The following is a 27,452-nucleotide window of genomic DNA, read 5'->3' as shown; positions in this document are numbered from 1 at the left end:
AAAGAGCTTGCAGATAGATAAAGACAGTTTAAGCAGATTAAGAGTGGACAAAAAATTGGCAGATGGAATATAATGTAGGGAAGTGTGAGGTTATACATTTTGCAAGGAAGAACTGAAGATCCAAATATTATTTAAATGGAGAACATGTACAAAAAGGGATCTGAAGAAGGGTCTAGGCCCGAAACGTCAGCCTTCCTGCTCCTCTGATGCTGCTTGGCCTGCTGTGTTCATCCAGCTCTACACCTTGTTATCTCAGATTCTCCAGCATCTGCAGTTCCTACTATCTTTGACCGGCTCTTGTCTGCAGTCTCTTGCCGTAGCCGGGACTCTGCGACGGGCCGCAAGTACCGGTAACAGCCAGTCTAGTGGTGTCCGCTGATGTGGTTAGGCGCGTGGGACCAGACCAGTGAGTAGCTTGGGTTTTCTTTCTTTTCTGGTGGTCCTTGCAAGCAGGTTGTTGTCTTGGATGTTGCTGGTGTTGCCCCAGTCAGTGTCTTGTGTCGCTGGATACCTCCGGTTAATTCAGGGCGTCGAGTAAGAGGCCCGTAGTTGGTTGCTGGTGTTCGGTGGTTGCGAGGGCTGCTTTCCTTCGCGAGCGGGGCCTGCTTCTCTCTCGGACACTCGAACCTTCCTCAGAGCACACACCGTGTTGGAATCGGGGCGCGATGCTGGTGTCTCACACCTTCCTCACTCTCTTTCTCTTTCCTTCTCTGCTGTGCTGGGCTCGGGGTCTCCAGTCATACCCAACTGCAGGCCACCCTTATCTCCTGCCAAATCTGTCGAGCTACTGTTCCTCCTCTCCGGGCCTGAATGAGCTTCCTGAGCATTGGAGTAGGTGTGAGTGGTTTTTTGATTGAGGTGAATGGTTTCGATGGTTTTGAAATGTCCAGTATTTCCCTTAAATGGGTATTTGTTCAGGTTTGAATAATGTTGTGAATGCTTTTTACATCCATAGGTGGGACGGGTTTGCATGTAGCACAATGGTGTGGAGCGTTCGGTATTCCCGTGCTAGAGCGCTGGCTGTAAAATTGTATGGCTTTGTACCTCTGCAGGCTCCAGAGGGTCTGAAGTTGTTTGTTTCCTGCAGTCTGGCTTCCATGTTTAAGCTCGGGCATGAATGGGGGTCTGTCTTTAGTTTCTGCAAGCTAACCCCTGTTCCAGACATCTGCCCCTGGGCTTGCATATTACCCAGTCTGTCCCAGTCAGCCTTTTCCTGGCTCAGTTGCAGCCCATGGTTTCTAGAGTCTCAAATGTGCAGTGAATTTAATCCAGTGTAATTTCTACAACTTCTGCCTTCAAAGGGTTTTAAATCCAGGGTATGTCCATAAACTGATAGGGATTTTTGCCCGACCTTACAATGTGAATGTGGAAGGTATAATTAATAAGCTTGTAGATGTCATGAAAATTGAGGGTATTGTTGATAGTGAGGTGGATGGTCTCAGGCTACAGTCTGATATTGATCAGCAGCAAAGTGGCAGAGCAATGGCAGATGGAATTTAATCCCGACAAATTTGAGGTGGTGCATTTTGAGAGGTCTAATAAGGGAAGGATATACACAGTGAATGATAGATCCCTGGGGAGTACTGAGGACCCTGGTGTATAAATCCAAAGATCCCTGAAGCTGTCAGCACAGGCAGGCAGGGTGGAGAAGAAGACATTTGGGATGCTTGCCTTCATTAGCTGGGGCCTACAATATAGCAGCAAGGAAGACTTGTCACAAATTTATAGAACATTCGTTGGGCCCCTGTGTGCAGTTCTGGTTGCCACACTATGAGAAGGATATGATTGCACAGTATTACCTTTTTGTATGAAACTTCTTAATCATGTCACATTACTGTTCGTTCTTGGTTCCTCTTTTCATCTTGGATCAGAAATCTCGACTGGTGTTGAAGGGGGCCCAGAGGAGGTTTACAAGAATGATCCCAGGGACCAGGGAACAGTTCATACACTTCACTAACACCTTCCACCCCAACCTTAAGTTTACCTGGACCATCTCGAACACCTCTCTCCCCTTCCTGGACCTCTCTGTCTCCATATCGGGCAACCACCTAGAAACCGATATTCATTTCAAGCCCACCGACTCCCACAGCTACCTAGAATACTCCTCCTCCCACCCACCTTCCTGCAAAAATGCTATCCCCTATTCCCAATTCCTTCGCCTCCGCCGCATCTGCTCCCAGGATGAGGCATTCCACTCCCGTACATCTCAGTTGTCCTCGTTTTTCAAGGACCGTAACTTCCCCTCCTCGGTGGTTGAGAACGCCCTCAACCGTGTCTCCCACATCTCCCGCACCTCATCCCTCACACCCCGTCCACGCAATAAGAACCAAAAAAGAATCCCCCTCGTCCTCACGTACCACCCCACCAACCTCCGGATCCAACGCATCATCCTCCGACACTTCCGCCATCTGCAATCCGACCCCACCACCAAAGACATCTTTCCCTCCCCACCCTTATCTGCTTTCCAGAGTGACAACTCTCTCCGTGACTCCCTTGTCCGCTCCACACTCCCCTCCAGCTCCACCACACCCGGCACTTTTCCCTGCAACTGCAGGAAGTGCTACACCTGCCCCCATACCTCCTCCCTCACCCCCATCCCAGGCCCCAAGAAGACTTTCCACATCAAGCAGATGTTCACCTGCACATCTGCCAATGTGGTATACTGCATCCGCTGTACCCGGTGTGGCTTCCTCTACATCGGGGAAACCAAGCGGAGACTCGGGGACCGCTTTGCAGAACACCTACGCTCGGTTCGCAATAAACAACTGCACCTCCCAGTCGCGAACCATTTCAACTCCCCCTCCCATTCCTCAGACGACATGTCCATCCTGGGCCTCCTGCAGTGCCACAACGATGCCACCCGAAGGTTGCAGGAACAGCAACTGATATTCCGCTTGGGAACCCTGCAGCCCAATGGTATCAATGTGGATTTCACAAGTTTCAAAATCTCCCCTCCCCCTACCGCATCCCAAAACCAGTCCAGCTCGTCCCTGCCTCCCTAACCTGTTCTTCCTCCCACCTATCCCCTCCTCCCACCTCAAGCCGCACCTCCATCTCCTACCGACCAACCTCATCCCGCCCCCTTGACCTGTCCGTCCTCCCTGGACTGACCTATCCCCTTCCTAACTCCCTACCTACACTCACCTTTACTGGCTCCATCCCCGCCTCTTCGACCTGTTTGTTTCCTCTCCACCTATCCTCTCCTCTATCCCTCTTCTATCCGCCTCCCACTCTCTCCCTATTTATTTCAAAACCCCCTTCCCCTCCCCCTTTTCTGATGAAGGGTCTAGGCCCGAAACGTCAGCCTCTCTGCTCCTATGATGCTGCTTGGCCTGCTGTGTTCATCCAGCCCTGCACCTTGTTGTCTCGGATTCTCCAGCATCTGCAGTTCCTACTATCTCTAACCAGGGATGAAGAGCTTGTTCTATGAGGAGTGGTTGAGGACTCTAGGTCGGTACTCAGTGGAGTTTAGAAGGATGAGGGGAAATGTCATTGAAACTGACAGCATACCGAGAGGACTAGATAGAGTGGACGTGGAGAAGATGTTTCCACTCGTAGGAGAGACTCAGGGTGAAGGGATGACTCTTTAGAACTGAGATGAGGAGGAATTTCTTCAGCCAGAGGATGATTAATCTGTGGAACTCATTGACACAGAATGCTGTAGAGGCCAAGTCATTGAGTGTATTTAAGGCAGAGAAAAATAGATTCTTGATTAGTAAGAGAACCAAGGATTATGGGCAAGAGAAGGCAAGAGAATGGGGTTGAGAAACATATCAGCCATGAGCAGACTCGATGGGCTGAATGGTCTCATTCTGCTATTATATCTAATGGCCTTATTTTCTTTGCTTCTCGATCAACTGCCGCAAAAATAATTCCAACTTTGAATCTGTTATGGCTGCTCATTCCGTTTTCCCCGCAACCAATCCTATTGTTTATTTATACTGTAATAAAGTCACATCATTTGTATAGCTCAAGAGAATGTTTCCTCATAATTAAGATGATAAATCTGAATAATTTCATCCAAGTTACTGAGAGTCGTAACTGCAAATGGTTCAGTGCTAAGCACGTTGCAACTTCTGCCAGAGAACTGTCTGACATCTGATACTCCAAATATCTGGCCTTCGATTACTGTGCAGCCCTGGGATTCGGGGTGCATTTAATCAAACAGCAAAGACTAATTTGTCATTCTAAAGTTTAAAGCTGCTGGCTCATTTCCAGATGAGCATTTAATGGCACCATACTGTTAAATTCTGACATGTGAAGATTTACAATTTGATGTGAGTTTTCTGCCCTAAATATTCAGAGAAGTCTTTAAACAGTTTTTGTTTGGTTTCACTATGTGCTGAAAAAACACCTAAAAAGCCAATACTGCATGCACGTATTTTTTAACTTTTTGATACTTCTTCCTTGACATTTAGAAATGTGCACTGAATGTTGCACCACTCCACAGTTCCACGTCATCTTCCGGCTCATTCGTCGTGCTAACAAGAAGCTTTTTCTTTTCCTTTCAGGCATCAAGGCCCACAAGATGCAACAACTCAAAAATACCCATGGCCCCCTGGAACCTTCCTCTTCTCCCCTTCCCTCTGACTCCATACCCTCCCCCAATCCCACTTCCTGTCAGGTATTCACCATCCCTCCTAACCTTCTGCGCTCTGATGCTGAACATTCTATACTTGGTAAAAGCCTCAACTTTATCTCCCAGCATCCCCACGTTAATGAATTTTGGGCACAACATGACGTCGAACTCTTCTTCCGTCATCTTCCTCCATCCCACAGACCCCTTCACCCAGTTCCAACGCTCTCTCTCCCCCTCTGGCCTTTTACCTGCACTCGATCTGTTCATAGAGAACTGTCGACATGACATTGGTTGCCTCAATTTCTCTGCCTCCCTCACCCAATCCAACTCATCTCCCTCCAAACCAAGGTCACTGTGTGCTTAGACCTAACCCTGACTTTGTCATTAAGCCTGCCAATAAGGGTGGTGTTGTTGTAGTCTGGCATGCTGACCTCTACATTGCTGAGGCTGAGCGCCAGCTCTCGGATATCTCTTCCTATCTTCCCCTGGACCATGACCCCACATGGGACGTTAGGCCATTGTATCAACTATGGTAACTGACCTCATCTGGTGACCTTCTCCCACCGCCACCACACGCCCCACCCCCCCCCCCCCCCACCCCCCCAACTGCCTCCAAGTTGATAGTCTCTCAGCCCCGCACAGTTCCCTTCTACCTCCTTCCAAAAATCTACAAACAGGACTGTCTGAGCAGACCCATTGTTTCAGCCTGCTCCTGCCCCACAGAACTCATCTCTTCCTATCTTGAATCAGTGTTTTCTCCCTTACTCCAGTTCCTGCCCACATGCATCCATGATTCCTCTGACACTTTACGCCAGTTTCAGAATTTCCAATTTCAGGTTCCAGCCGCCGCCTCTTTACCATGGACATGCAATCCCTTTACACGTCCGTTCCCCACCAGGATGGTCTTAGGCCTGTCCACTTCTTCCTAGAACAAAGACCTGAGCCATCCCCACCCACCACAATCCTCCTCCGCTTGGCCGAGCTCGGCCTTACCCTCAACAACTTCTTCTGTTTTAACTCCTCTCATTTTCTTCAGGCTAGAAGGGTGGCCACAGGTATCCACATGGGCCCCAGTTATGCCTGTCTCTTCATGGGGTATGTGGAACATTCCTTGTTCCAGTCCTATTCCAGGCCCCGACCACAAGTCTTTGTCTAATATGTCGATGACATCATTGGTGCTGTTTCCCTCTCTCGTTCGGAATTGCAAAAGTTCATCGATTTCCCTTCCAGTTTCAGTCCTGCCCTCATTTTCACCTGGTCTATCTCTGACTCCTCCCTTCCCTTGTTTGACATCTCTGTTTCCATTACTGGGATAGACTGGCCACTAATATCCATTATAAACCCACTGACTCCCACAGTTACCTGACTGTACATCCTTGAACCGTGCTTCCTGTAAAGACTCCGTCCCATTCTCTCAGTTCCTCTGTCTCCGTCGCATGTGTTCAGATGAGACCAATTTTGACAAGGGAGCCTCCAAAATGTCCACCTTCTTCCTCAACCAAGGATTCCCCAGTACCGCGGTTGACAGGGCCCAAAGCCGTGAACAAACCATCTCCTGCACTTTGGCCCTCATCTCCTCTCTTCCCTCCCACAGCAGTAATAGTTTTCCCCTCGTCTTCACCTACCATCCCACCAGCATCCACATTGAGAGGATCATTAACTGCCATTTCTGCCACCTCCAGCAAGACACCACCACCAGACACATTCCCCTCCCCTCCTTTTATCTGCCTTCAGCAGGGACTGTTCCCTCCAGGACACCCTGGTCCACTCTTCCTTCACTCCCAACACCCCCCACAGCTCAATGGCATCTTCCCCTGTAACCGGCGAAGGTGTAACACCTGCCCATTTACCTCCTCCCTTCTCAGTATCCAAGGGCCCAAACATACCTTCCAGGTGAAGCAACACTTTACCTGCACTTCCCAGAATCTAGTCTACTACAATCGCTGCTCACAACATGGTCTCCTCTACAGTGGGGAAACAAAGCATAGACTGAGTGACTGCTTTACAGAACATCTAAATTGTACTACCAAAAAAGACCCTGAACTTCCATTTGCCTGCCACTTTAATGCACCACCCTGCTCCCTGGCCAAAATCTCTGCCTCAGGCTTGCTGCAGTGTTCCAGCGAAGCTCAGCGCAAATTGGAAGAACAACACCCCATTTTCTGCATGGGGACCCTGCAGCCCTCTGGACTCAATATTGAGTTCAAGAATTTTAGGGCCTAAACTCTCCCATGTCCTAGTCCCCTACCCCACACACCAGGCCTTGTTATCACAAAGCCTGCCATTACACACCCACTGTTGTCAGTCAATAATAGTCTCCATTAACACCTATTCACCCTCCCAGCCAGACTGTTATCCATTCCTTTGTCTGTCCAATGTTCTTCTCTCTCTTTTGGGCTCCACCCTCCACCCTATCTTCTGCATGTAAACTGACATTTTCCTAGCTGCCATTACTTCTGAGGAAGGGTCACCGGACCCGAAACGTTAACTCTGAATTTTTATTCACAGGTGCTGCCAGACCTGCTGAGCTTTTCCAGCAACTTCTGTTTTTGTTACAGCGTTTTATATATTCCCCTCCCTCTACCCCACCATTACAAGGTCTGTCTCCAACTATCTAGATCAAGCTCTGGAATTTTCTCCCGAAACCTCAGCCATATCTCCACAATTTTCCTGCTTGAAAACCAACCTGATTGACTAACACTAGGGCACACCCCACAACTACATCCTCTATAACTTGCATCCACTTTTATCTGCCCTTGTGAAGTAACCTGGGCTGTTCAATGGGGATAGCGTGGGAAAGTGAATTGGAGTGACATTCAGTTATGATCTTACTGAATGAGAGAGAATGGATTTTTATTTCAGCTGCTGTTTGTTATTGTTTTATGTGTCACCTTTGTGAAAGGTAGTAAATAAAAGATCATTGTTATAATTCATGGTTGCTGTCGCTGACAGAAGACCGATTGCTAAGTAAATCAATGATTTTAGCAATGTGAGACAAGACTGAAAAACCATTAAAAAAAACTATTTGAATACACCTACCTTGTGATATGCAGAGCTGTGAAAATTAGTGAAGTAGAAATTATATTCTTCACTGGCCTAATATGGCTAGTTTCTAATTTATTGATTTGTAAAGACTTTTTTTTTAAATGTTATTTTAAAATTCTGGACTGAAATGAGGCAAGTACTGTTTTAAAACTAGGGTTACTGATGTAGTGATCATCAGAATGACAGCCAGCTGGACCTCAGAATATGAGTTCCCTGATTGGGGCTGTTAATTTGGTCCAATCAGGAAGCCCTGGCTGACGGATATAAACAGGTGTGTCAAACATCCTGTTCACTCTGAGAGCTGGATCAGTGTCAAGGACTCTTCATGTGTAAATAAAGGGTGACTTGGTGATGGGATACCGGCCTCTGTGGACTTATTTCAACTGCGTATTTTTTTAAAGCAAGCAACTTGTTGCTTATTGTAAATACAGTTGACACAGCTGTTTGTTTTAGCAGTAGTGACAGAAGTTTACAGATGAATTGGAGGCGAAGGTTTGTGTACAAGTGGAGCTTTGGTTGGCAGCAACTAATAGATTGATTTGTAGACCAGTGACCAAATACTAATATCAAACGCTTTCTGCATGCCAACAATTACTTGATTGGTCCTCGGGCAGCTAAACAACCTGATGCTGTGAACAAAATAGAGAGAAGCTTTCTGACCAGCAGCATCCTAGGAGCCCTTTCTCTCTACTCTGCAATAAAAGCCATCATGAGTATGAAGAAAACCAGTTTATCTTTTCCTTCAGCAATTACTATGAGCAGAAACTTTTAATGATTGTGATGGCTAGCACGAGGGGCCATAGCTTTAAATTGAGGGGTGATAGATATAGGACAGATGTCAGAGGTAGGCTTTTTACTCAGAGTAGTAAGGGCGTGGAATGCCCTGCCTGCAACAATAGTAGACTCGCCAACTTTAAGGGCATTTAAATGGTCATTGGATAAACATATGGATGATAATGGAATAGTGTAGGTTAGATGGGCTTCAGATTGGTTTCACAGGTCGGCGCAACATCGAGGGCCGAAGGGCCTGTACTACGCTGTTATGTTCTACGTTCTAAGTCAGGGACCTTTTTGAAAGTGAACCAGCCACCCTATGACTCTTACAAACAAATGGAAGCGTCAGAAAAGAAACGCTGAGAAACAACATTCTGATCATCACAGGACGCATAAGCATCGTGTGTGCATGTGTGTGGTTTAGAGTTTTAATTAGTAGTGTTAAACACTGACGGTACATAACAGTTTATCTATATCTAAAGTCTATTTACCTGTGATGTGTAGTACTTTTTATGATACAGCAATCTGGCTTGTGCTCTCCTTCAGTCTGGAACTAGGAAACAGGCAAATTAGAGAATCTGCATACTTCTTAAAAATCGTTAACTATTGTGACAACTCCAGGAAGAGTAGGGCTTGATTTCCAATGCACTACCCCAGTAAGCTATAACAGGATGGTTTGAAATAAATACTGCGGTCTAACAGCTGCGTCCCTAGACTAAATACCCAGAGGTCATGAGTTTGGATCTTATGATACCCAGTTGTGGAATTTACGATAGCAGCTGCTAGCCAATGAGCATGATGCCTGCTCATAGCAAGGAGCAATGTCACCGGTGCCTGAGGTAGCAACATGCTTGCTTGCTCTGAAGTCAAAAATCTGTAGGTTCAAGACCTGCTCCAGAGATTTAAGGCACAACATTCAGACTGATGTTCTCCCTAATTGCACTTTTAAAGACAGTGGGAATCACAAATGAAATGTTAAATGATGAGTTTCAAAGTATCCTTTTTGAAGAAAACTAGGGGAGTGCTTCCCCATGTCCTTGGAAGCATCCATTCTTCAACCAGCAACAGTAAAAACAAACGACTTTATTTGCCGTTTGTGGGACCTTGCTGTGTGCATATTGGTCATTATGTTTCTCACACTATATCTTTAGGAGTACTTCATTGGATGCAAAGGCCATTTGAGGCTATAAAAGATGCTCCATAATCACAGAATTATTATGGTACAGAAGGAGGCCATTCGGCCCATCCTGCATTCACCAGCAGCATATCTTGTGCCAATCTCCTGCCTTTCCCCCACATCCCTGCACACCATTACTATCCATTCAATGTCTTCTTGAATGCCTCTAAAGTAAATTATTCCTTTATTCAGAGTAGGGTCATCTGACACTCCAATCAGCTTTGGTTCACATATAACCTGTAAATGATTCCCATTGCCCAGTGAATGAAATGACTGCTGAGGTGAGGAGTAACATACATAAATAACAAATAACTGAGACAAAGATACAAGTGTCTGGGACTGGGGGGTTGTTAGGAGGAATTTACTGAATCTGTCATATTGTGTTCAATTGATTTTAATAACTTTTAAGGACTAGAGATGAGCTTTAATTCTTAAGCTTGAGCTATCATAATTCCAAGCCTGTAATGTGATTAATGTGATGTAACTGTGCTTTGTTAAAGGAACTGAACGGACAAAAACCTGCAAGATAATATTTCATATGAAAGGTTAAATTTGCATTTGTGATGAAAACACCATGTGGACTGGTTGCTTGGAAACCAGTAATTTGGAGGAGGTGTGATTATTGTCTTGCTTGACATGTGAAGCCTGGAGAAGAAGACCCAGCTACGTTAATAGTTTAAAAAAATTGTTGGGACTGTAAAGAGATAACTGGCCAATCACTGAGCTTTAAGATGGCAGTTCAGTTTATCTGGAGATGATCATGTGGTTAACAAACATTGAGCAGGGAATAAAGAACTGTGGCCTCACTTGATAGCTAACTAGCTCGGGACAAAGTAGGCTGATCAGCTATTTTTTAAAAAAATGGATCACTCCATACTTTCTAATTCTTTGACAAGCCCAGGAAGACTTGCAAATTTGGAGTATAAATCTGATTGAGTATAACTTTATTTTTGTTGCTCAATAGATGTATTATGAGAAAACAGTACTTTTTGGAGTTTTGAGTTGTTGATACTCGGAATAAATCGGAGCCAAAAAAGGGAGCAGTAACGTACATTAGGTTACAAACCCCAGTCTTAAACCGTTGGAAATTTAAGCATGGGTGATAAATTCAGTCATGTCAGTGCCACGCTCATCAAAGAATAAATAAAGGAAACCGTCAGAATTTGTGGAATTCAGATGTCCAACTTCATCACCTTGTAAAATTCCTGGCTGTTCATAATCAAGAAAGTTGTTTAACAGATATAAAAATGACATTCAGTGCGTGCGTCTATTCCATTACATTACTGTACCATTTTCTCCCCGTGTTTTTGTTCAGCTTTTGACTGTACCTTGGTTAATTAAATCTTATGGTCAATGCCAAAAGGAATAAATCACTTTGCAAATAATCTCAGCTGTATGCTTTATGCCAAAAATCGACCTTTAAAGCATCTGTTACAACACCTATTATGTTGGACTGGTTGTGTTGACTTAGAAACCAAGGCAAAAGGGCAAAATCAGCTATGTAGCACATTAATGAGATTAAAATTATAAGAAGAGAGCTAAAATATGGTGCAGAATGTTGAGGTGAAAAAAGAAAGCATTTATGTAACCACAGAATGTCCCACAACACTATACTTTCTGATGGGTATTTGCTGTTGTAATACAGCAGCCTTTCTTCCAACCAATACTGTGATAATCTGTTTTTAGTGATGTTGGTTGAGAGATGAATATTGGCCAGGACACACAAGAGGAATCTCCTATGTAATGATTTAACAGCTCATCTGAAGGATCAGGAGAGATTGGGTTTTAAAACTTTCGAATTATAGGCATACAGGAGCATTTATTTCGAGTGTTGCTGCAAATGTATGAGTTAAATAATGCAACGCTGAAATAAAAATTACTTTTAATCCAGTGAAGCTATATGCAGGAAAGAAAAGCCGGGGGCAAGCCTTGCTTCCAACTTCATAAAGACAGAAGTGTAAACAACAGCAGGGCATTGTCTAAACCAATATTAAGAAAGAAGAGAGAATATAAGAGGGAGACATATCAAAAACCATGTGTTGGAGAAGCATCACCTAATTGGCAAGGGAAAGGCTAAATGTTGAGAAGGGGTTTCAGAATAAGTTTAACTGTAAATAGAAATTCTTAATATACTGAACGTTAGCTTCTATGTCAATCTACTGTAGGTGAGAGTACTGCTAATGCAGGCTCCTCTAATCACTTGAAGTGTTTATTGTAAAGAATATTGTTTAACATTTTTAGACGTTGACTGCAATGCTGATTGGTATTTGTTTGGCAGGGTTGTTGCTTTATTATATACTGCTGCTTTGCAGGGCTGATTGCTGCTGCTGCTGGCTTTTTGTTATAATTTCCCCATCAAAACCATGTCATGGGTAATAAGTATTCAATGGTGTTTAGCTGTGACAATGCTCCAGTGTTACTCCCACACATATCAACAAGAAGAAACCTAACACCATTAATTCCAATCTGTTTCTGTAAGCGAATGCATACTGGTTCAGGAAAATGAGAATTGTTTCTAACATTACAGCTTGATGCAAAATGTGTTCAGTTGCTGCAAATGGAATTGTTTCTGAACAGTGTCACTTATATTTGTGGCCAAATGCATAGAAGAAGGCCATTTGTGCCACCAAGTTTCTGCTGTCTCATTAAAAAAGCTATCCAACTTGTTCCACTCCCTTTCTCTTCCCTAATGTCCTGCAGAATTTTTTTTTGGTTTTGAGCATTCATCTGATTTCTATAATTACCTTTTGAAAGTTGCTATTGAACATATTTCCATTCTACTTTTAAGCAATGCACACAGATTATAACAACAAAGAATGCTGGAGAAACTCAATAGATCTGGCAGCATTTTTGGAAAGAAACAGAGTGAATGTTTCAAAGTCAATGACTCGTCTTCAGAACTGAAGAAGTTTGCAAAATGTTGGTTGTTATGTTGTTGACCAGAGTGAGTGGAACAAATAGTAAGGGTGCCTGGAGCAAAAGACAAAGTTATGGCTAATGGTAGTGAGTAGCGGGCCAGGCAGCATCAGAGGAGCAGGAAAGCTGACCTTTCTTCAGAACTTCTCCATTTCCGAAGAAGGGTCTGGACCTGAAAAGTCAGCTTTCCTGCTGCTCTGATGCTGCCTGGCCCACTGTGTTACTCCAGCTCCATACTGTGTTATCTCAGATTCCAGCATCGGCAGTTCTTACTATCTCTAATGGTAGTGAAGGAGTGATTGCTATGCAGAGTGGGTGTTAATGATAGCTGTGAAAATAGTCAAAAATAGATTTGTTTTGCTGAGAGTAAACCCTTATAAAGAAGACACTGGGGATGACAGTAATCATAACAGAAGAAAGTATTCATGCTCTGAAGTTGTTGAACACAATGCTGAAGGCTGTAACACCTGGTGAAAAATAAGGTGCTGTTCCTTCAGTTTGCATTGGACTTTACTGGAACACTTCAAGAAGAATGAAAATGTTAGCATGGGAGGAGTATTCATTAAAATGGCAAGCAACTCAATGTCATTCTTACAGAGAGGGCAGGGATGTTCTGCATGGCAGGTACCCAGTTTGTATTTGATCTTGACAATGTAGAGAAGTCTGCACTGTGAAAATGGTAGGCTAGACTAGACTGGGGTTCTGGACAGTGAGGAGGCAAGTCGTAAAATAGCAAGTAACTTGATTGAGGTTTTTGAAGAGGTAACAAGGAATATTGTTGAATGCAAGGTGGTAGACGTTGTCTATATGGACTTCAGCAAGATGTTCAACAAGGTTCTGCATGGTAGATTGGTTATCAAGGTTAGATCACATGGAATCCATAGGGAGCTGGCTGACTGAATACAAAATTGGCATGAAGGTAGGAGACAGAGGGTGGTGGTAGAGGGTTGGTTTTTGTACTGAAGGCCTGTGACCAGTGGTGTGCTGCAAGGATCAGTGCTGGGTCCACTGCTTTTTGTCATTATGAGGTGTAGTTAGTAAGTTTGCAGACAACACCAAAATTGGTGCTGTAGTGGACAGTGAAGAAGATTATCTCAGACTAAAACGGGATATTGATCAGATGGTCCAACGAGCCAAGGAATGGCAGGTGGAGTGTTACATTTTGGTAAGGCAAACAAGGGCAAGACTTATACAGTTAATAGTAGGGCAAAAGAGACCTAGGAGTGTAGGTGCATTGTTCCTTGAAAGTGGAATCACAGTTAGACAGGGTGAGGAAGAAGGTGCTTGGCATGCATGCCTTCATTGGTCAGTGTATTGAGGATAGGAGTTGGGACATCATGTTGCGGCTGTGCAGGACATTGCTGAGGCTACTTTTAGAATGCTGCATTTGATTCTGATCTCCCTTCTATGGGAAAGATATTGTTAAACTGAAAGTGTTCAGAAAAGATTTACATGGACTTTGCTGGGGTTGGAGTGTTTGACCTATAGGGAGAGGCTGAATAGGCTGGCATTTTTTTTAAATTGGAGTGCTGGAGGTTGAAAGGCATGGATAGGATGAACAGTCCAGTTCTTTCTCCCAGAGTAGGGGAGTCCAAAACAAGGCATAGGTTTAAGGTAAGAGGAGAAAGATTTAAAAGAAATTTGAAAGGCAACTTTTTCACAGAGAGGGTGGTGTGTGTATGGATCAAGCTGCCAGAGGAAGCAGTGGAGGCAGTACAATTACAACATTTAAAAGTGATCTGGATGAGTCTTGAATAGAAAGGGTTCAGAGGGATATGGGCCAAATGCTGGCAAATTGGACTCGATCAGTTTAGGATATCTGGTCAGCATGGACGATTTGGACCAAAGGGTCTGTTTCCATGCGGTATAACTATATGACTCTATGACTCTGAATGTTACTCCTTCTGAAATTGCATGGGATGCTGCCATGTTGGGCGATGAAGTGTTTGAGTGACAGAGGATTGGTTAAGGTGTCACAAAGGGAACAATCCCAGAGGAATACTGGAAAGGAAAGGGAGGTGAAAATTTGTTTGTTTGTAGCTTCTTACTGGAGGTGGCGGTAATGGTGGAGAATGATCCTTTGTATGCTGAGACTGGTGGAGTTGAAAATGAGGACAAATATAACCTTATTGTTCTGAGAGAGAAGGGAAGGAGTGAGAGCAGAAGTGGGTTGGACACAGCTGAGGTACCTTTCAACTATAGTGGGAGAAATCCTTGTTTGAGGAAAAGGAGGACATATAGACAGACCTATAGAAGGTGGGATAATTGGAATAAATGTCACAGAGATGGAAAACTGGCAAAATGACTTGGTAGATTCTCCTTAGACAAAGCAGAGAGAGGGAAGTGTAGTTCAGGTAACTGTGTGTGCTATTGAATTTGTGATGGATATTGACGGACAGCCAATCCTCAGAATTTGAAACAGAGAAGTCAAAGAAGGGATGGACCAGGTGAAGGTGAGAGAATGATGGAAACTGGAAGTAAAATGAATGATACTTTCTAGTTCTTGACAAGAGTAGGAAATAGCACCAATAGTGCTACCAACATACTGGAGAAAGATTGTGGGATGATGCCTGAGCAGGGCTGGAACAAAGAAAGCTGTACACACCCTACAAAGAGATAGGCATAGCTGGGAACCATGCAGGGCATCCATAACCACACCTCTAACTTGGAGAAAATAGCACAGGTTTAAGGAGACATAGCTTCCTCCACAGATGCTACCAGACCACCATTTTTTCTTTTTATCATTCTGAATGGCCAAGTTACCTTTGCTAAAACCAAAAATCAATCAATTCAATAAAAATGTATCAAACCTACAATATAACATCTAACTACTGAAATTGAAAGAATACATTTCTTTTAATCTCAAAGCTATTCAATGAATGAATTCCAGAAGCAGGTGACTGTGATTTATTTTGGGTCCCCATTTGAGACTCGAGATGTCCATCATTCATGACCCATCCGAGGTATGTGGTATAATTATTACCATGTATTGCTGGAGAAACTCAGCAGCTCTGGCAGCATTTGCAGAGAGAGAAAGCATAGTTAAAATTTTGAGTCCAGCAACCCTCCTTCACAACATCAGCTCATTGTATCCACATTGGTCACTTATCTGGTGATCTGGTGATCTCCTCCTCATTGCTTCCAAGCTCATAGTCCCCCAACCCTGCACAGCCCACTTCTACCTCCTTCCCAAAATCCACAAACAGCACTGCTCAGGCACACTCATTGTTTCTGTATGCTCCTGCCTCATTGAACTATCTCCTCAGCTCTGAAGAAGGGTCATTGTACTCGGAACATTAACTCTGTTTCTCTCTCTACAGATGTTGCAAGACCTGTTGAGTTTCTACAGCAATTTCTGTTTTTGTATCAGATTTCTAACATCTGCAGTTTTTTTTTATATTTACCAGTTATTCCAGATTTCATAAATATATCAGCATACGTATAAAATGTCCACCTCCATGAGGCAGCCAGAATAGGATGGGTAAGTGCAGGCTTGTTATCCACATCTTATTCCAGTTGCACTAAAATTCCATACAAGTGGAGTGGAGTATGGGAATCCAAGACTGAAAATCTGTTGACTATTTTTAATTCCTCCTACCTCAGTTCTGATATAACATGAAAATCTAGGCCCGTATGTCTGACAATTTCATCCATCTGTCCATGTGCTCCTGAACTCTGTTATTATCCTCCTTAACGTTTATCACATTTCAAGATGGTGCATGGCTTGGGAGAAAGCTTGCAGGTGGGTGGATCTACCATGCTACTTCTTCCCTTGTCCTTCTAGATAGTGGAAGATGCAGTCAAAGTAGTCTTGGTGAATTCCTGAAATGCATCTTGTAGATGGTACACACTGCTGCCACTGTCTTTTGATAGTGAAGGTGGTGGAGGAAGTGCTGATCAAGTAGGGTGCTTTATCTTTGATGGTCATAAGCTTCTTGAGTGTTGTGGGTGATACACTCATCCAAACAACCAGAAAGAATTCAATCATATTCCTAGATTATACCTTGTACGTGGTGGTCAGGCAGTGCAGAGTTAGGCAGTGAATCACGGCCTTTCCCAGCCCCTGTTCTGCTCTTATAGCCACAGTATTTATATGGCTGGCGTCTGTTTGTGATCATTGTTAACACCCAGGTTACTGTTAGTGGTGGATACAGCAATGGTAATATAATCGAACATCAAGGGCCAATGGTTATATTCTCTTTTATTTGAGGTAGTGATTGCCTGGGACTTGTGTGATGCAAATATTGCTTGCCACGTATCAACCTAAGCCTGGATATTGTCCAGGTCTTGCTGTTTCGGTGACTGAGAAATTGCAAATGGTGCTGAACGTTGTGCAATCATCAGTGAACATCCCCACTTCTGACCTCATGATGGAGGGAAGGTCATTGATGAAGCAACTGTAGATGGTTGGGCCAAGGACAATACCCTGAGGAACTTCTGCAGCAATCTTTGTCACTGAGATGACTGACCTCCAATTATTGTAATCATCCTCCTTTGTCCTGATTATGACCCCAACAAACCAGAGAGTTTTCTCTCCATTATATAGGTTTACCAGAAGTCCTTGGTCCTGGACTCATTCAAATGCTGCCTTGATGACAAGGTCCTGTATTATCACATCATGTCTGGAGTTCAGCCCTTTGATGTCTATATTTGAAAAAGGGCTGTAATTGGTTCAGGAACTGAGTGACTTTGGCAAAACCCAAACTGAGCAAGTGCCTCTTGACAGCACTTCAATGACCCCTTCCATCACTTTACTGAAGACTGAAAGTAGATGAATAGGCTGCTAATTGGATGGGTTGAACTTGTTATATTCTTTATGGTTTACACTTATCTGGGCAATTTTCCACTTTGGTAGCTAAATGCCAATATTGTGGTTAAAGGTTTAGTCTCTGCTATTCTCCAATCCATTGACATCACCTTCTGGGTTCAAGTAGACTTAAAAATTATGGATGGTGCCTCCACAATTTTTCCTCTAACTTCCCTCAGTGTTCTTGGATACTTCAAAATCTGGTTCCAATGCCTTATCCACTTCAGTACACACAGCTAATCAAATATTTTTCCTTATCAATTGAAAAGTCTTCTAGTATTTGAATCTCCTGACTTTCTGGATACCTTTTCTTCCTTGATAAAGACAACTATAAGGCATTCCTTTAATACCTTATTTATACTTCCTGCTTGCATATGTAAACCTTCTTCGCTCCTAATTGCCCCTACTCCTTATTTTAAGACTTTGCTAAACTACTTGTATATCCATAAAATAATTTAGTACTCTCCATTATTTTGTTGACAGTTTATTTTCGTGCTCCCTCTTTGTTTCTCTTATTGGCTTTTCTTTCTCCCTTTTGAACGTTCTGTATTCAGCCTGGTTCTCGATCATACTTATTTTCTGACAGCTGTCACAAGCACACTTTCACTCCTTGATTTTAATTTCCATCTTGTTTGTCATCTTGGCTTGTTTGCCCTACCTGTCCCCTTTTGTGGGAATACGCGTTGACTGTATACCTTGACTGAACCATCGCTTTGAAGATAACCCATTGTTTAGCTGCAGTTTCTCCTGACAAATTTTGACTACAATTAATTGGACTCGTTCTGTTCTTGCCACTTTGAAGTTGGCTTTCCCCAAGTTAATTATTCTTAGCCTGGAGTGTTTTTGGCCTTTTCCATTGTCAATTTAAATGTATGATTAAATTATCACTGTCCCTTAAATGTTTTCCCACCGAAGCATGATCTATTTGGCCCACCTCATTCGCAAGAACCAGGTCCAGCAGTGCTCCATTTCTTGTTGGATTGGAAACATTCTGTTGTAGAAACTTTTCCTGAACATTGTCCAGGAACTCTTGCCCTTCACCTCTCTCTTTACACTCCTACTGTTCCAGTCTGTATTCTCTCTTTATACACATGCTGTCTAACTAGCTGAGTTTTCTTTTAACCAATCTACTCTCAGATGACTGCAACATTTTCAATGTTGTTACTCTTCAGTATCATATCCAATATCTAAAGAAGATGCTGTGTCTATGTTCGAAGTCTCTGCTGTACGAGAACAGACATCTATGATGTTCATATCCTTTAGTACAGCTGTATTTTACAAACTTGCACAAATAGCCATCACATTAGTGATGGTATAACCATTTTATGATATAATGTTAATTCATTTAAACATAATAACTTACAATGTGAATTAAGTATTAAATGTGATAGGCACAAAATTACTGTTGATGATAATAGTTGGTGATGACTATTTAGTTGACATTCCTCCATCCAAAGGGACCAGATTTTAAACACGTCTATTTTCAATAACAGATCTATGAAACATATATGCATCTGATCAGTGATGGATGAAACAGTTTCATTTCATTAAATGACCAGAGAAATCAGTTGCGTTTGATAAAAATGATCACTGAAACACAATTCCCCGTTCATAAGTGATCACTGGATCAAAATCAGTAGGTGATCAAAGCACTCAAAGACATTGAAACAATGATTGATGAAGCAATTTACTTTTAGTGAATGACTGAAACCTTTTACTTTCAATAAGTGATCACTGAAGCACATTCATTCTAGACTGTCTGGTCAGTATCTCTTGTGAAAATGCACACACTCATAAAACGAAGAATACATTTATGATCTTGCCAGAAGTAGACAAAGCATGCTACAAGTTGCTGTTACACAGAAACTCAAATAAATATTCACTAAATTAACTGGAACAGAATAAAATTAAAGGTGAAACAGGTTCATCTGAAATAATACCACTTGACCTTTAACTGTCAAGAATCTGAAAGTTTTGTTTGCTGAAATATTGGACCAACACAAACCCAAAATTAAACAGTTTCCTAATTTAATGAAGGAATTTAAAGTAAATTTTGCTGCCAACATAATTTCTGGCCTCAAATGTTGGAAATGTAACAGTCATTAATCATGTCTGGGGTTTTGAAGAATGCACTTTTATTATGGGTAAGCTTTACATTGTCCAACATGTCAGGGACTTATTTACAATCAATATTTTAGATCTGTTGCTGAAAACTGAGGGCTTTCACATATGGTTCAAACCACAGAGGATTTTGCGTGTTTTCAGAGTTTGTGAGAGAAAGAGAAAGAGAAAGAAAGAGAAAGTGACTGGAAAATATTTCCAAACAGAAAATCATAGCAACTGGCTTAGAGAAAATGGTCATATGAGCCAGGAATGCTCTGCATTCCAACAGTCAATCTCTCTGGGTGTTAACCAGGTCGAGTATATGGTATTATTATGTAACTTCCAAATACAGTCACTCACATTATGCTCATCTATTGCCATCATAACTTGTTTGGATTAAAAGAAATTAAGCAGGTAAGAACAAACAGTATGAACACTAACACAAGTCATCTTCTATTCCTATAGTACCATTCATGTAGAAAAATGTCCCAGGATTTTCAAAACAATAAATTGTGTGCTTAGTCGAAGATGATGTTGGGAGATGTGACCAGAAGTTTTATCAAGAAAATGGGTTTTAGGAAGGTCGAAAGGAAGAGAATCATGAGTTCCAGAACACTGGACCCAGTTTAAACATTAATAGTTAACATAAAATTGGAAAATTGAATTAGCCTTTGGATTCAGATGATTGTAGAGTCCATGTCTGACTAGGAGAATGGGTTGGGTTGAGCTGTCATTGGCTGTGCTCACCTTGCTGGCCATGGGATATTCACCAATTATCTCCAGCCATCAATGGAGAGGAAAGACAAGGGGGGAATGATGAGATTGAAGTTTTCAGCAACAGTTCGGATGAACTGAAGGCAGTGTCCAGCGATGTTATGGAAATGGACTTAGGCTGTTTTTGTAATGCGGTTGGAGCTTGGTTTGTGTTTAAACAGACTTGCAGGTTGCAAAAGGTTTTTGACTAATGGAAATACAGGCCAGTGCAGGGGATGGAATCTTGTTCATGGGACTTCAGTGTCCCTCCGAAGCCAGCATTTATTGTTCATTGTTAATTATCCTTCAGGAAGTGGTGGTGAACCTCCTTCTTGCTACCTCTGTAGTACATCTGGTGTAGGGACAAATGATGTGTTAGGAAGGGAGTTCCAAGATATCATTCCAAGGTGTGTGTCTCTGAGAAGAATTCGTAAATATATTACATGACACACACGATGTTGAAATGTTGAATTCAAAGATGGCTACGCTGTTAAATGTCAACAGCAGGCTGTTGGATTCTCTCTTGAATGTTACTTGCCACAAAACAGCCCAAGACTGAGACTTGTCAAAAACTCACTGCCTGTGCGGATATTCTGCATCAATAGCTGAGGATTTCAGCAAATATCTGTATTCTTAATCTTATGATAGAGGGAAGTCATTGCTGTAGCAGCTGAAGTTGGTTGGAAACCACCCTGAAGAACTCCTTTTGACATGCCCCAAAGCTGAGTAGATTAACTTCTAACAACCACAGCCTTCTTCCTTTGTGTTCGGTGTGACTACAATCAGTGGAGAGTTTCCTCCTGATTCCCATTGAATCTAGTTTCCTAGGGCTCCTTGCAGGCACATGATCAAATGTTGCCTTGATTTCAAAGTCAGTCCCTCTCACCTCAACTCTGGTATTCTGTTCTTACATTTGGACCAAGACTGTAATGAGGTGAAGAGCTGTGTGTTCCTGACAGAGCCCAAATTGAGCTTTAGTGAGCAGGTTATTGCTGAGCAAGTGCTGCTCGATAGTATTGTAAATGACTCCTTCCGTCACTTCACTGTTGATCGAGAGTAGACTTGCAATTAAGCAAGTTGTATTTGCCACTGGCAAGGGAGCTGTGGTTGCTAAAGACTCTGGATTTTGCAATGTTCAACTGTAAGTAAACAATTCATCTTGTTTGGAGGCCGAAGAAACAGCCATAAAAACAGTAGCGGTATAGTGCTCAATGTCACCAGTGTACATTTGAATGCTGACTTCATATCTGAAGATGTTGTTGTCCAGGAACGGCATGTAGATCTAAAAGAATCACCTTTGAACTCGATGTGTCATGGACTATGGTCCCAGGGTATGAGATCAGCTGTGATCATATTAAATGGCACAGCAGGCTTGAATGGCTGAATTGCCTAGTCCTGCTCCCAGTTTTTACGTTCTTATGTTTTGAAGGGCTGGGGTCCATACTTCCCTCTGAATAGGATTGTGCTATTGGGCTGTCTAAGGGACCACCAGCAGAACTATCAGAGTACACCTCCAGTCATTCTTCTCAACCAGAAGTAGAATGTCTCTGCTATTCAGAAAAAAAATGTTTTGTTAAGAAGAAATATTTAGCACTGACACTTTTTGCATTATTAAGAGATGATCTAATATTTGAAACTCTCTTCAATCAACAAGCTTGAGTATTATTGACTTGCTAAACTTTGAGAAAGTACAGTCAGTTCTAAATATACACAGAAGTTTGATTCATTGGATTCACATTTTTCATCTGAAACGTCATAAAGATGAAGGCAGAGATGCTTTGTCTCTGAGAAAATGGAAGGAACGTTAATGGATAAGTAGTTTAGATTGTAACTGTTAAATAAAAGCATTTTACAATCAATATTAAGAGTATGGTGATTTAAACTCCATTTTCAATGCAGACACTAGATTAATTACATAAACACAGAACAATGAGGTCAAACAGTGAGTGACTCTGCTGACATTGTCAAATAATGTTAAGGTTTTCAAAAAAAAAACAAAATTGAGATAATAACACACACAAAAAAAACTTTTGAATAAACCAATTATATCCTAAACATTTGAAGCCCTCCTTCCTGCAAAATATCAGGGGGAGGCAATGGCCTGGTTGCATTATCGCTGGACACAGGTAATATCCTGTGGAACTATGTTTGAATCTCACCATAGCAGGTGGTAGAATTTGAATTCAAGAAAAATCTGGGATTGAGAGTCTTATGATGACCATAAATCCATTGTTGATTGTCGGAAAAACCCATCTGTCTCACTGATGTTCTTTAGGGAAGGAAATCTGCCACCCTTACCTGGTCTGGCCTACGTGTGACTCCAGACCCACAGTAATGTGGTTGACGCTTAAACCCTAGGATGGGCAATCCATGCTGGCCTAACCAGTGACATCCTCATCCTGTGAATGAATGAGAAAAAAACTCAAGCCCAGTATTGATCATCCCTATCTAACTATTTCATTTCTGATTATTACATGTCAATAAGCAAGACAATAATATTTTGAGGTCCTATTTTATTTAACTTCCTCCTAAACTACTGAAAATCTGACCATGGAATTTCGGTATTTTCTCAATTTGTGTCATCGGTATCCACATGAACCATAACTTCTGGCTCGTTTTCAAACCTCTGCAGGATATTTTATACTGTCTCTGTTATGTCTTTGAGACTGGCATCAGAGGCGACTCATGATGATATTTTCCAAACTTCCTGCCTGTCCTCTAGTTATGGAGATTCCTTTAAATGATGATATTTCTTTGCTTTGCTGTGCTTTTCCCATTGCTGTCAGGGTCTGGACTATAGTCCTTCAAGTTGTCATCACTCCTTGCTGTCTTCAGTGTTAAGTATCTGTTAGAAAGTGGCATACACCCCAAAGACTCCTGCAGTTTCTGATTCATCCTCCTCTTCAGTTTCACCATCCATCTATTATCATGAACAGTCAATGACTATTGGGCGCCTATTTCCAGGAACGTACAACCCAGAAAACTCTAAACCTTCCTGATGTCCCTTAAACTCAAAAACCTGAAGCTCAACTTCAAGCAACACTTCTAACATGTAAGAGGTTCTGAAGTTCCCTAGTGTCAAATCTTCTACTTACCAACTACTGGTAACTTGTGACCCAAGAGTTCACTGCCACCAATCTTTCCTTCTATGTTGAATCTAAACTTGTCTAATTATCAGTGGTAGTCAATAAACTACTAGAGAGCCTTCACAATAATAGGCATTTGTCTTACATAACAAGATGTAGTTTATTTTATGACAGCAATAGCTACAATTAACATTAACTAGTTTGGTATGATTACAACTATCAGGAGTTAGAGGTGACACATCTATCTCCATTAGGACCCTACACAGGACTAACTAATTCTCCATTCAATGACTGTATGACAGTCCTCAGGCCAGTATTCTGAGCCAAACATCTTGAACTGCTTCATCAATGATCTTCCTCCTGCACAATGTTCAGCACCATCTGTGACTCCTCAGCCACTGAAGCAGTCAGTGTCCAAATGAAACAAGACCTGGATGATATCCAGGCTTAAGCTGAAAAATAACAAGTAACAGTGACACAGCACAAATGCCAGGCAATGACCATCTCCAATAAGAGCCATTGCCCCTTGACGTTCAATAATGTTGCTATCACTGAACACCCGCACAATCAACATCTGGGAGTGTTACCATTGACCAGAAACTCAACTTGACCAGCCATACAAATGCATTGGCTACAACAGCAAGTCAGTGGCTAGAATACTGCAATGAGTAACACACCTCCTGACTCCCCAAAGCCTGTTCACCATCTATAAGACTCAAGTTAGGAATGTGATAGGAATACTCCCCACTTGCTTGTAGCTCCAACAAGTCTCAAGGGGCTTGACACCATCCAGGAAAAAGCAGCACACTTGATAGGCACCACATCCACAAACATCCACCCCCTCCACCAGCAACACTCAACAGCAGCAGTGCGCATTATCTACAACATGCACTGCGGAATTTTGCACTTTGTTGAACCAACTATTTTTAATAAAAAATGACTCCAAGACATTGCTCAGGCTTTGTTCTTGCTCATTGTCCTCTGCCAGAGCAGGGCTTTTTTTGTATTAAACCACAACAGTACTTTCTCCCGCAATGGGGTAGGCAGTGGTATTGTGGTAATGTCACTGGGTTAGTAATTTAGATTCCTTGGTTAATATTCAGCGAATATGGATTTGAACCCATCATGGTAAATTGTGAAATTTGAATACAAAAATAATCTGGCATTAAAAGCTAGCCAAATGGTGGCCATGTAGCTGTTCTCGTTACAAGCTTCTTTGTTTCATTAATGTCTTTGAGGGAAGGAAATCTACCAGTGTCACTTTGGCTTGCTTACATGGGGGTTCAATTTCTGAACTGGCTGAGGTTACCATGCACATCTCTCCTTTTCAACCTAACCCCTTGCCTGAGGCCTGGTGACCCTCAGAATCAATTATTCATTCAGTTTGGAAGGTCGAATTTGAATGCAGAATACAGGGTTAATGGCAGGATTCTTGGCAGTGTGGAGGAACGGAGGGACCTTGGTACATGCATAAATCCCTCAAAGTTGCGACCCAAGTTGATCGGGTTGTGAAGAAGGCGTATGGTGTGTTGGCTTTCATTGGCAGTGGAATTGAGTTTAAGTGCAGCGAGGTTATGCTGCAGCTCTATAAAACCCTGGTTAGACCACACTTGGAACATTGTGTTCAGTTCTGGTCGCCTCATTATAGGAAGGATGTTGAAGTTTTAGAGAGGGTGCAGAGGAAATTTACCAGGATGCTGCCTGGACTGGAGGGCAGGTCTTCTGAGGAAAGGTTGAGGGAGATGGGGCTTTTTTCATTGGAGTGAAGAAGGATGAGAGGTGACTTGATACAAGATGATGAGAGGCATGGATAGAGTGGATAGCCAGAGACTTTTTCCCAGGGAGGAAATGACAGTTACGAGGGGGCATAATTTTAAGGTGATTGGAGGAAATCATAGGTAGGTTCTTTACACAGAGGGTCGTGGATGCGCAGAATGCGCTGCTGGCAGTGGTAGTGGAGTCAGATACATTAAGGACATTTAAGCAACTCTTGAATAGGCACATTGGATGATAGTAAAGTGTAGGGTATGCAGGGTAGTTTGATCTTAGAGTAGGATAATAGGTCGGCACAACATCGTGGGCTGAAGGGCCTGTACTGTCTTGTACTGTTCTATGTTCTAACTAATCTCGAAGGGCCAAACAGCTGTATGATCTGCTAAGACAATGTTAACTTTACCTTTACATGTTACCATACCCCCAGCAATGTGTGGATTCCTAACTGTCTTCTGAAATAGCTTGCTAACCCATTCAACTCGAGGGCAATAAATATGGTTTAGCCAGTGATACCCACATCCCATGAACAAATGAAAGCAAACAGACCTGAATTCTGAATTGAGTACTCTGCTGCAGATACAGAACTGGACTCCATGACATGTATTCCTTACTGTCTTATGTAGTGCTTTAGGAGCTTTGGATCAGGGGATGATGGATATCTGCAGCCTGCTCGTAGGAGATTTGCTGGTGACAAGTGAATGCAGAAACACAATCAGTCATCAAGGAACACAATTACATTTCAATAGTGATCGATAAAGCAATTTACTTTCAGTAAATGATCACCGGTTGAGATCTATTTCCAATAAGTCATCACTGCATTCAACTTGTTGTGCCTCTGGATCCTTTCAGGATTCAGCAGAAATCTTCCAGGCTCTCCCAGTTGGCAGCCTACAACTCTATAAAGTGGGTTCTTCATTGTAGTCATTGTGCCAGTCAGAGTGGAAGTTCAGATTTGCCATCTGCCTTCATTCTGCCAGGGGAAGGAAATCATCCAGGCGTATTTATTAACAGCAAGGGGTTCTATTTCATCAATGTGCAATGACATTGCTGATTTTACAGGCGTGTGCCACATTCCTCGGCAGCGTCCGTGACGCTTTTGTTCTGTTGCAGCTCACTCTCTGCCTATATACCTTTGCATCTGGAAGCAGTTTCAGTGAGATGCTGCTTGAACGGAAGGGAAATCTATGTTAAGCATGGGTCCTAATGAAACCCAAGGAAGGAGGGCTAGATGTGACAGTGAAGTGTGTAATCTAACAATGTGCTGAAGGTGTACTTCAGGGCACTGTATGCCCTTCACTGCATTTAAGCCAGAGGGTTGAGAATGGTTGTGGTGATGATTATGCTAGACAGCAGTGGGATTTGGAATGGTGAGAGGAACAGTGAGCAGAGTACAGGTTCTGTGAAGACGGAGAAAGTCAAGGGCCATAATGAGGGCAACGCCCCACCAGCTCCACATATTGCTGCCCAGGACACCAGGCAATGCGCTAATGGTTCATTTAGATTCCAAATAGGATTCATCCACCAACTATACAACAGCCACTTTCCTCCATTCCATTGGTCCCCACTACCCCCTTCCTTATCATAGCCAACTGCCAATCACGTCCTTCACATTCCCTATTGGTCAATGTTAATGTCTCCCCATTCATCATCAAATGGATTAACAGGGCAAATACAAGCCAACAACGAGAATAGTCAATAATGGAATTGGCACTAAATAAAAATATTTACTTTCTTCAAAAACAGAACAACTGTGAGGACACACATGGCATAACCTTGTACAGTTATTGTCCAGATTTCTCACCATTTTCTTTTCCCTTGTGCTCCTTTCTTATGCAGCCCAATTCAGCAGAGGTTGTGATGTGCTCTGAATAATGAGTTGATCTTGGCAGAGGTCTTTTAGGTTATGGATAGCCATGGACTGCAGGGAGCATGTAGAAACCTTTGAGAAATAAGGCACCATGTGGGATACTGACATGTGGGTTTGCCTGGATAAGAAATAGAAACAGTGTGTGTGTGGAACCCCTATTAGATTAGCTCACATTCACCATAATTCCTCTGATGGCTGAGCCTAACATCCTTGCTACCATGGTACTGGAAAATACTTTGCTGCAGATCAATATAACAAGGGTGGGTGATCGCTTAGTGGTATTATTGCTGGACTATGGATCCAGAGACCCAGGTAATGTTCTGGGAACCTGAATTTAAATCCAGCCATGGCAGATGGTGGAGTTTGAGTTTATTATAAACCAGACCAATCCCCAGCAAATTTATCAAGGAGATAGCCTCGACTTTATCTTATTTAAAAGTGAGTATAAAGTGCTGTTCCCCAGATATAATTCAATTGGTCATGCTATTTAGAGTTAAGCAAAATACACGTTATTTTTTACCTCTAGTCAAAATACAAACACAAGAAAGAACAATTAGTATAACTTAACTCTA

The 27,452-nt window shown here is 42.5% G+C and overlaps 1 long non-coding RNA gene across 1 annotated transcript; it reads left to right on the top strand.

Moving 5' to 3' along the window:
- Positions 1-291: 291 nt before the first annotated feature.
- Positions 292-10,960, top strand: LOC125484758. Its single transcript, XR_007263576.1, has 2 exons — positions 292-406; positions 10,076-10,960. It is a non-coding gene; the product is annotated as an uncharacterized LOC125484758 (long non-coding RNA).
- The last annotated feature ends 16,492 nt before the right edge of the window (positions 10,961-27,452 follow it).

Source organism: Rhincodon typus, chromosome 1 (genome assembly GCF_021869965.1).
Source record: "Rhincodon typus isolate 14 chromosome 1, sRhiTyp1.1, whole genome shotgun sequence".
In the NCBI taxonomy this organism is placed as follows: Eukaryota; Metazoa; Chordata; class Chondrichthyes; order Orectolobiformes; family Rhincodontidae; genus Rhincodon; species Rhincodon typus.
Note: the sequence above shows the minus strand (reverse complement) of the source record. Positions and strands in the feature narration are given on the sequence as shown.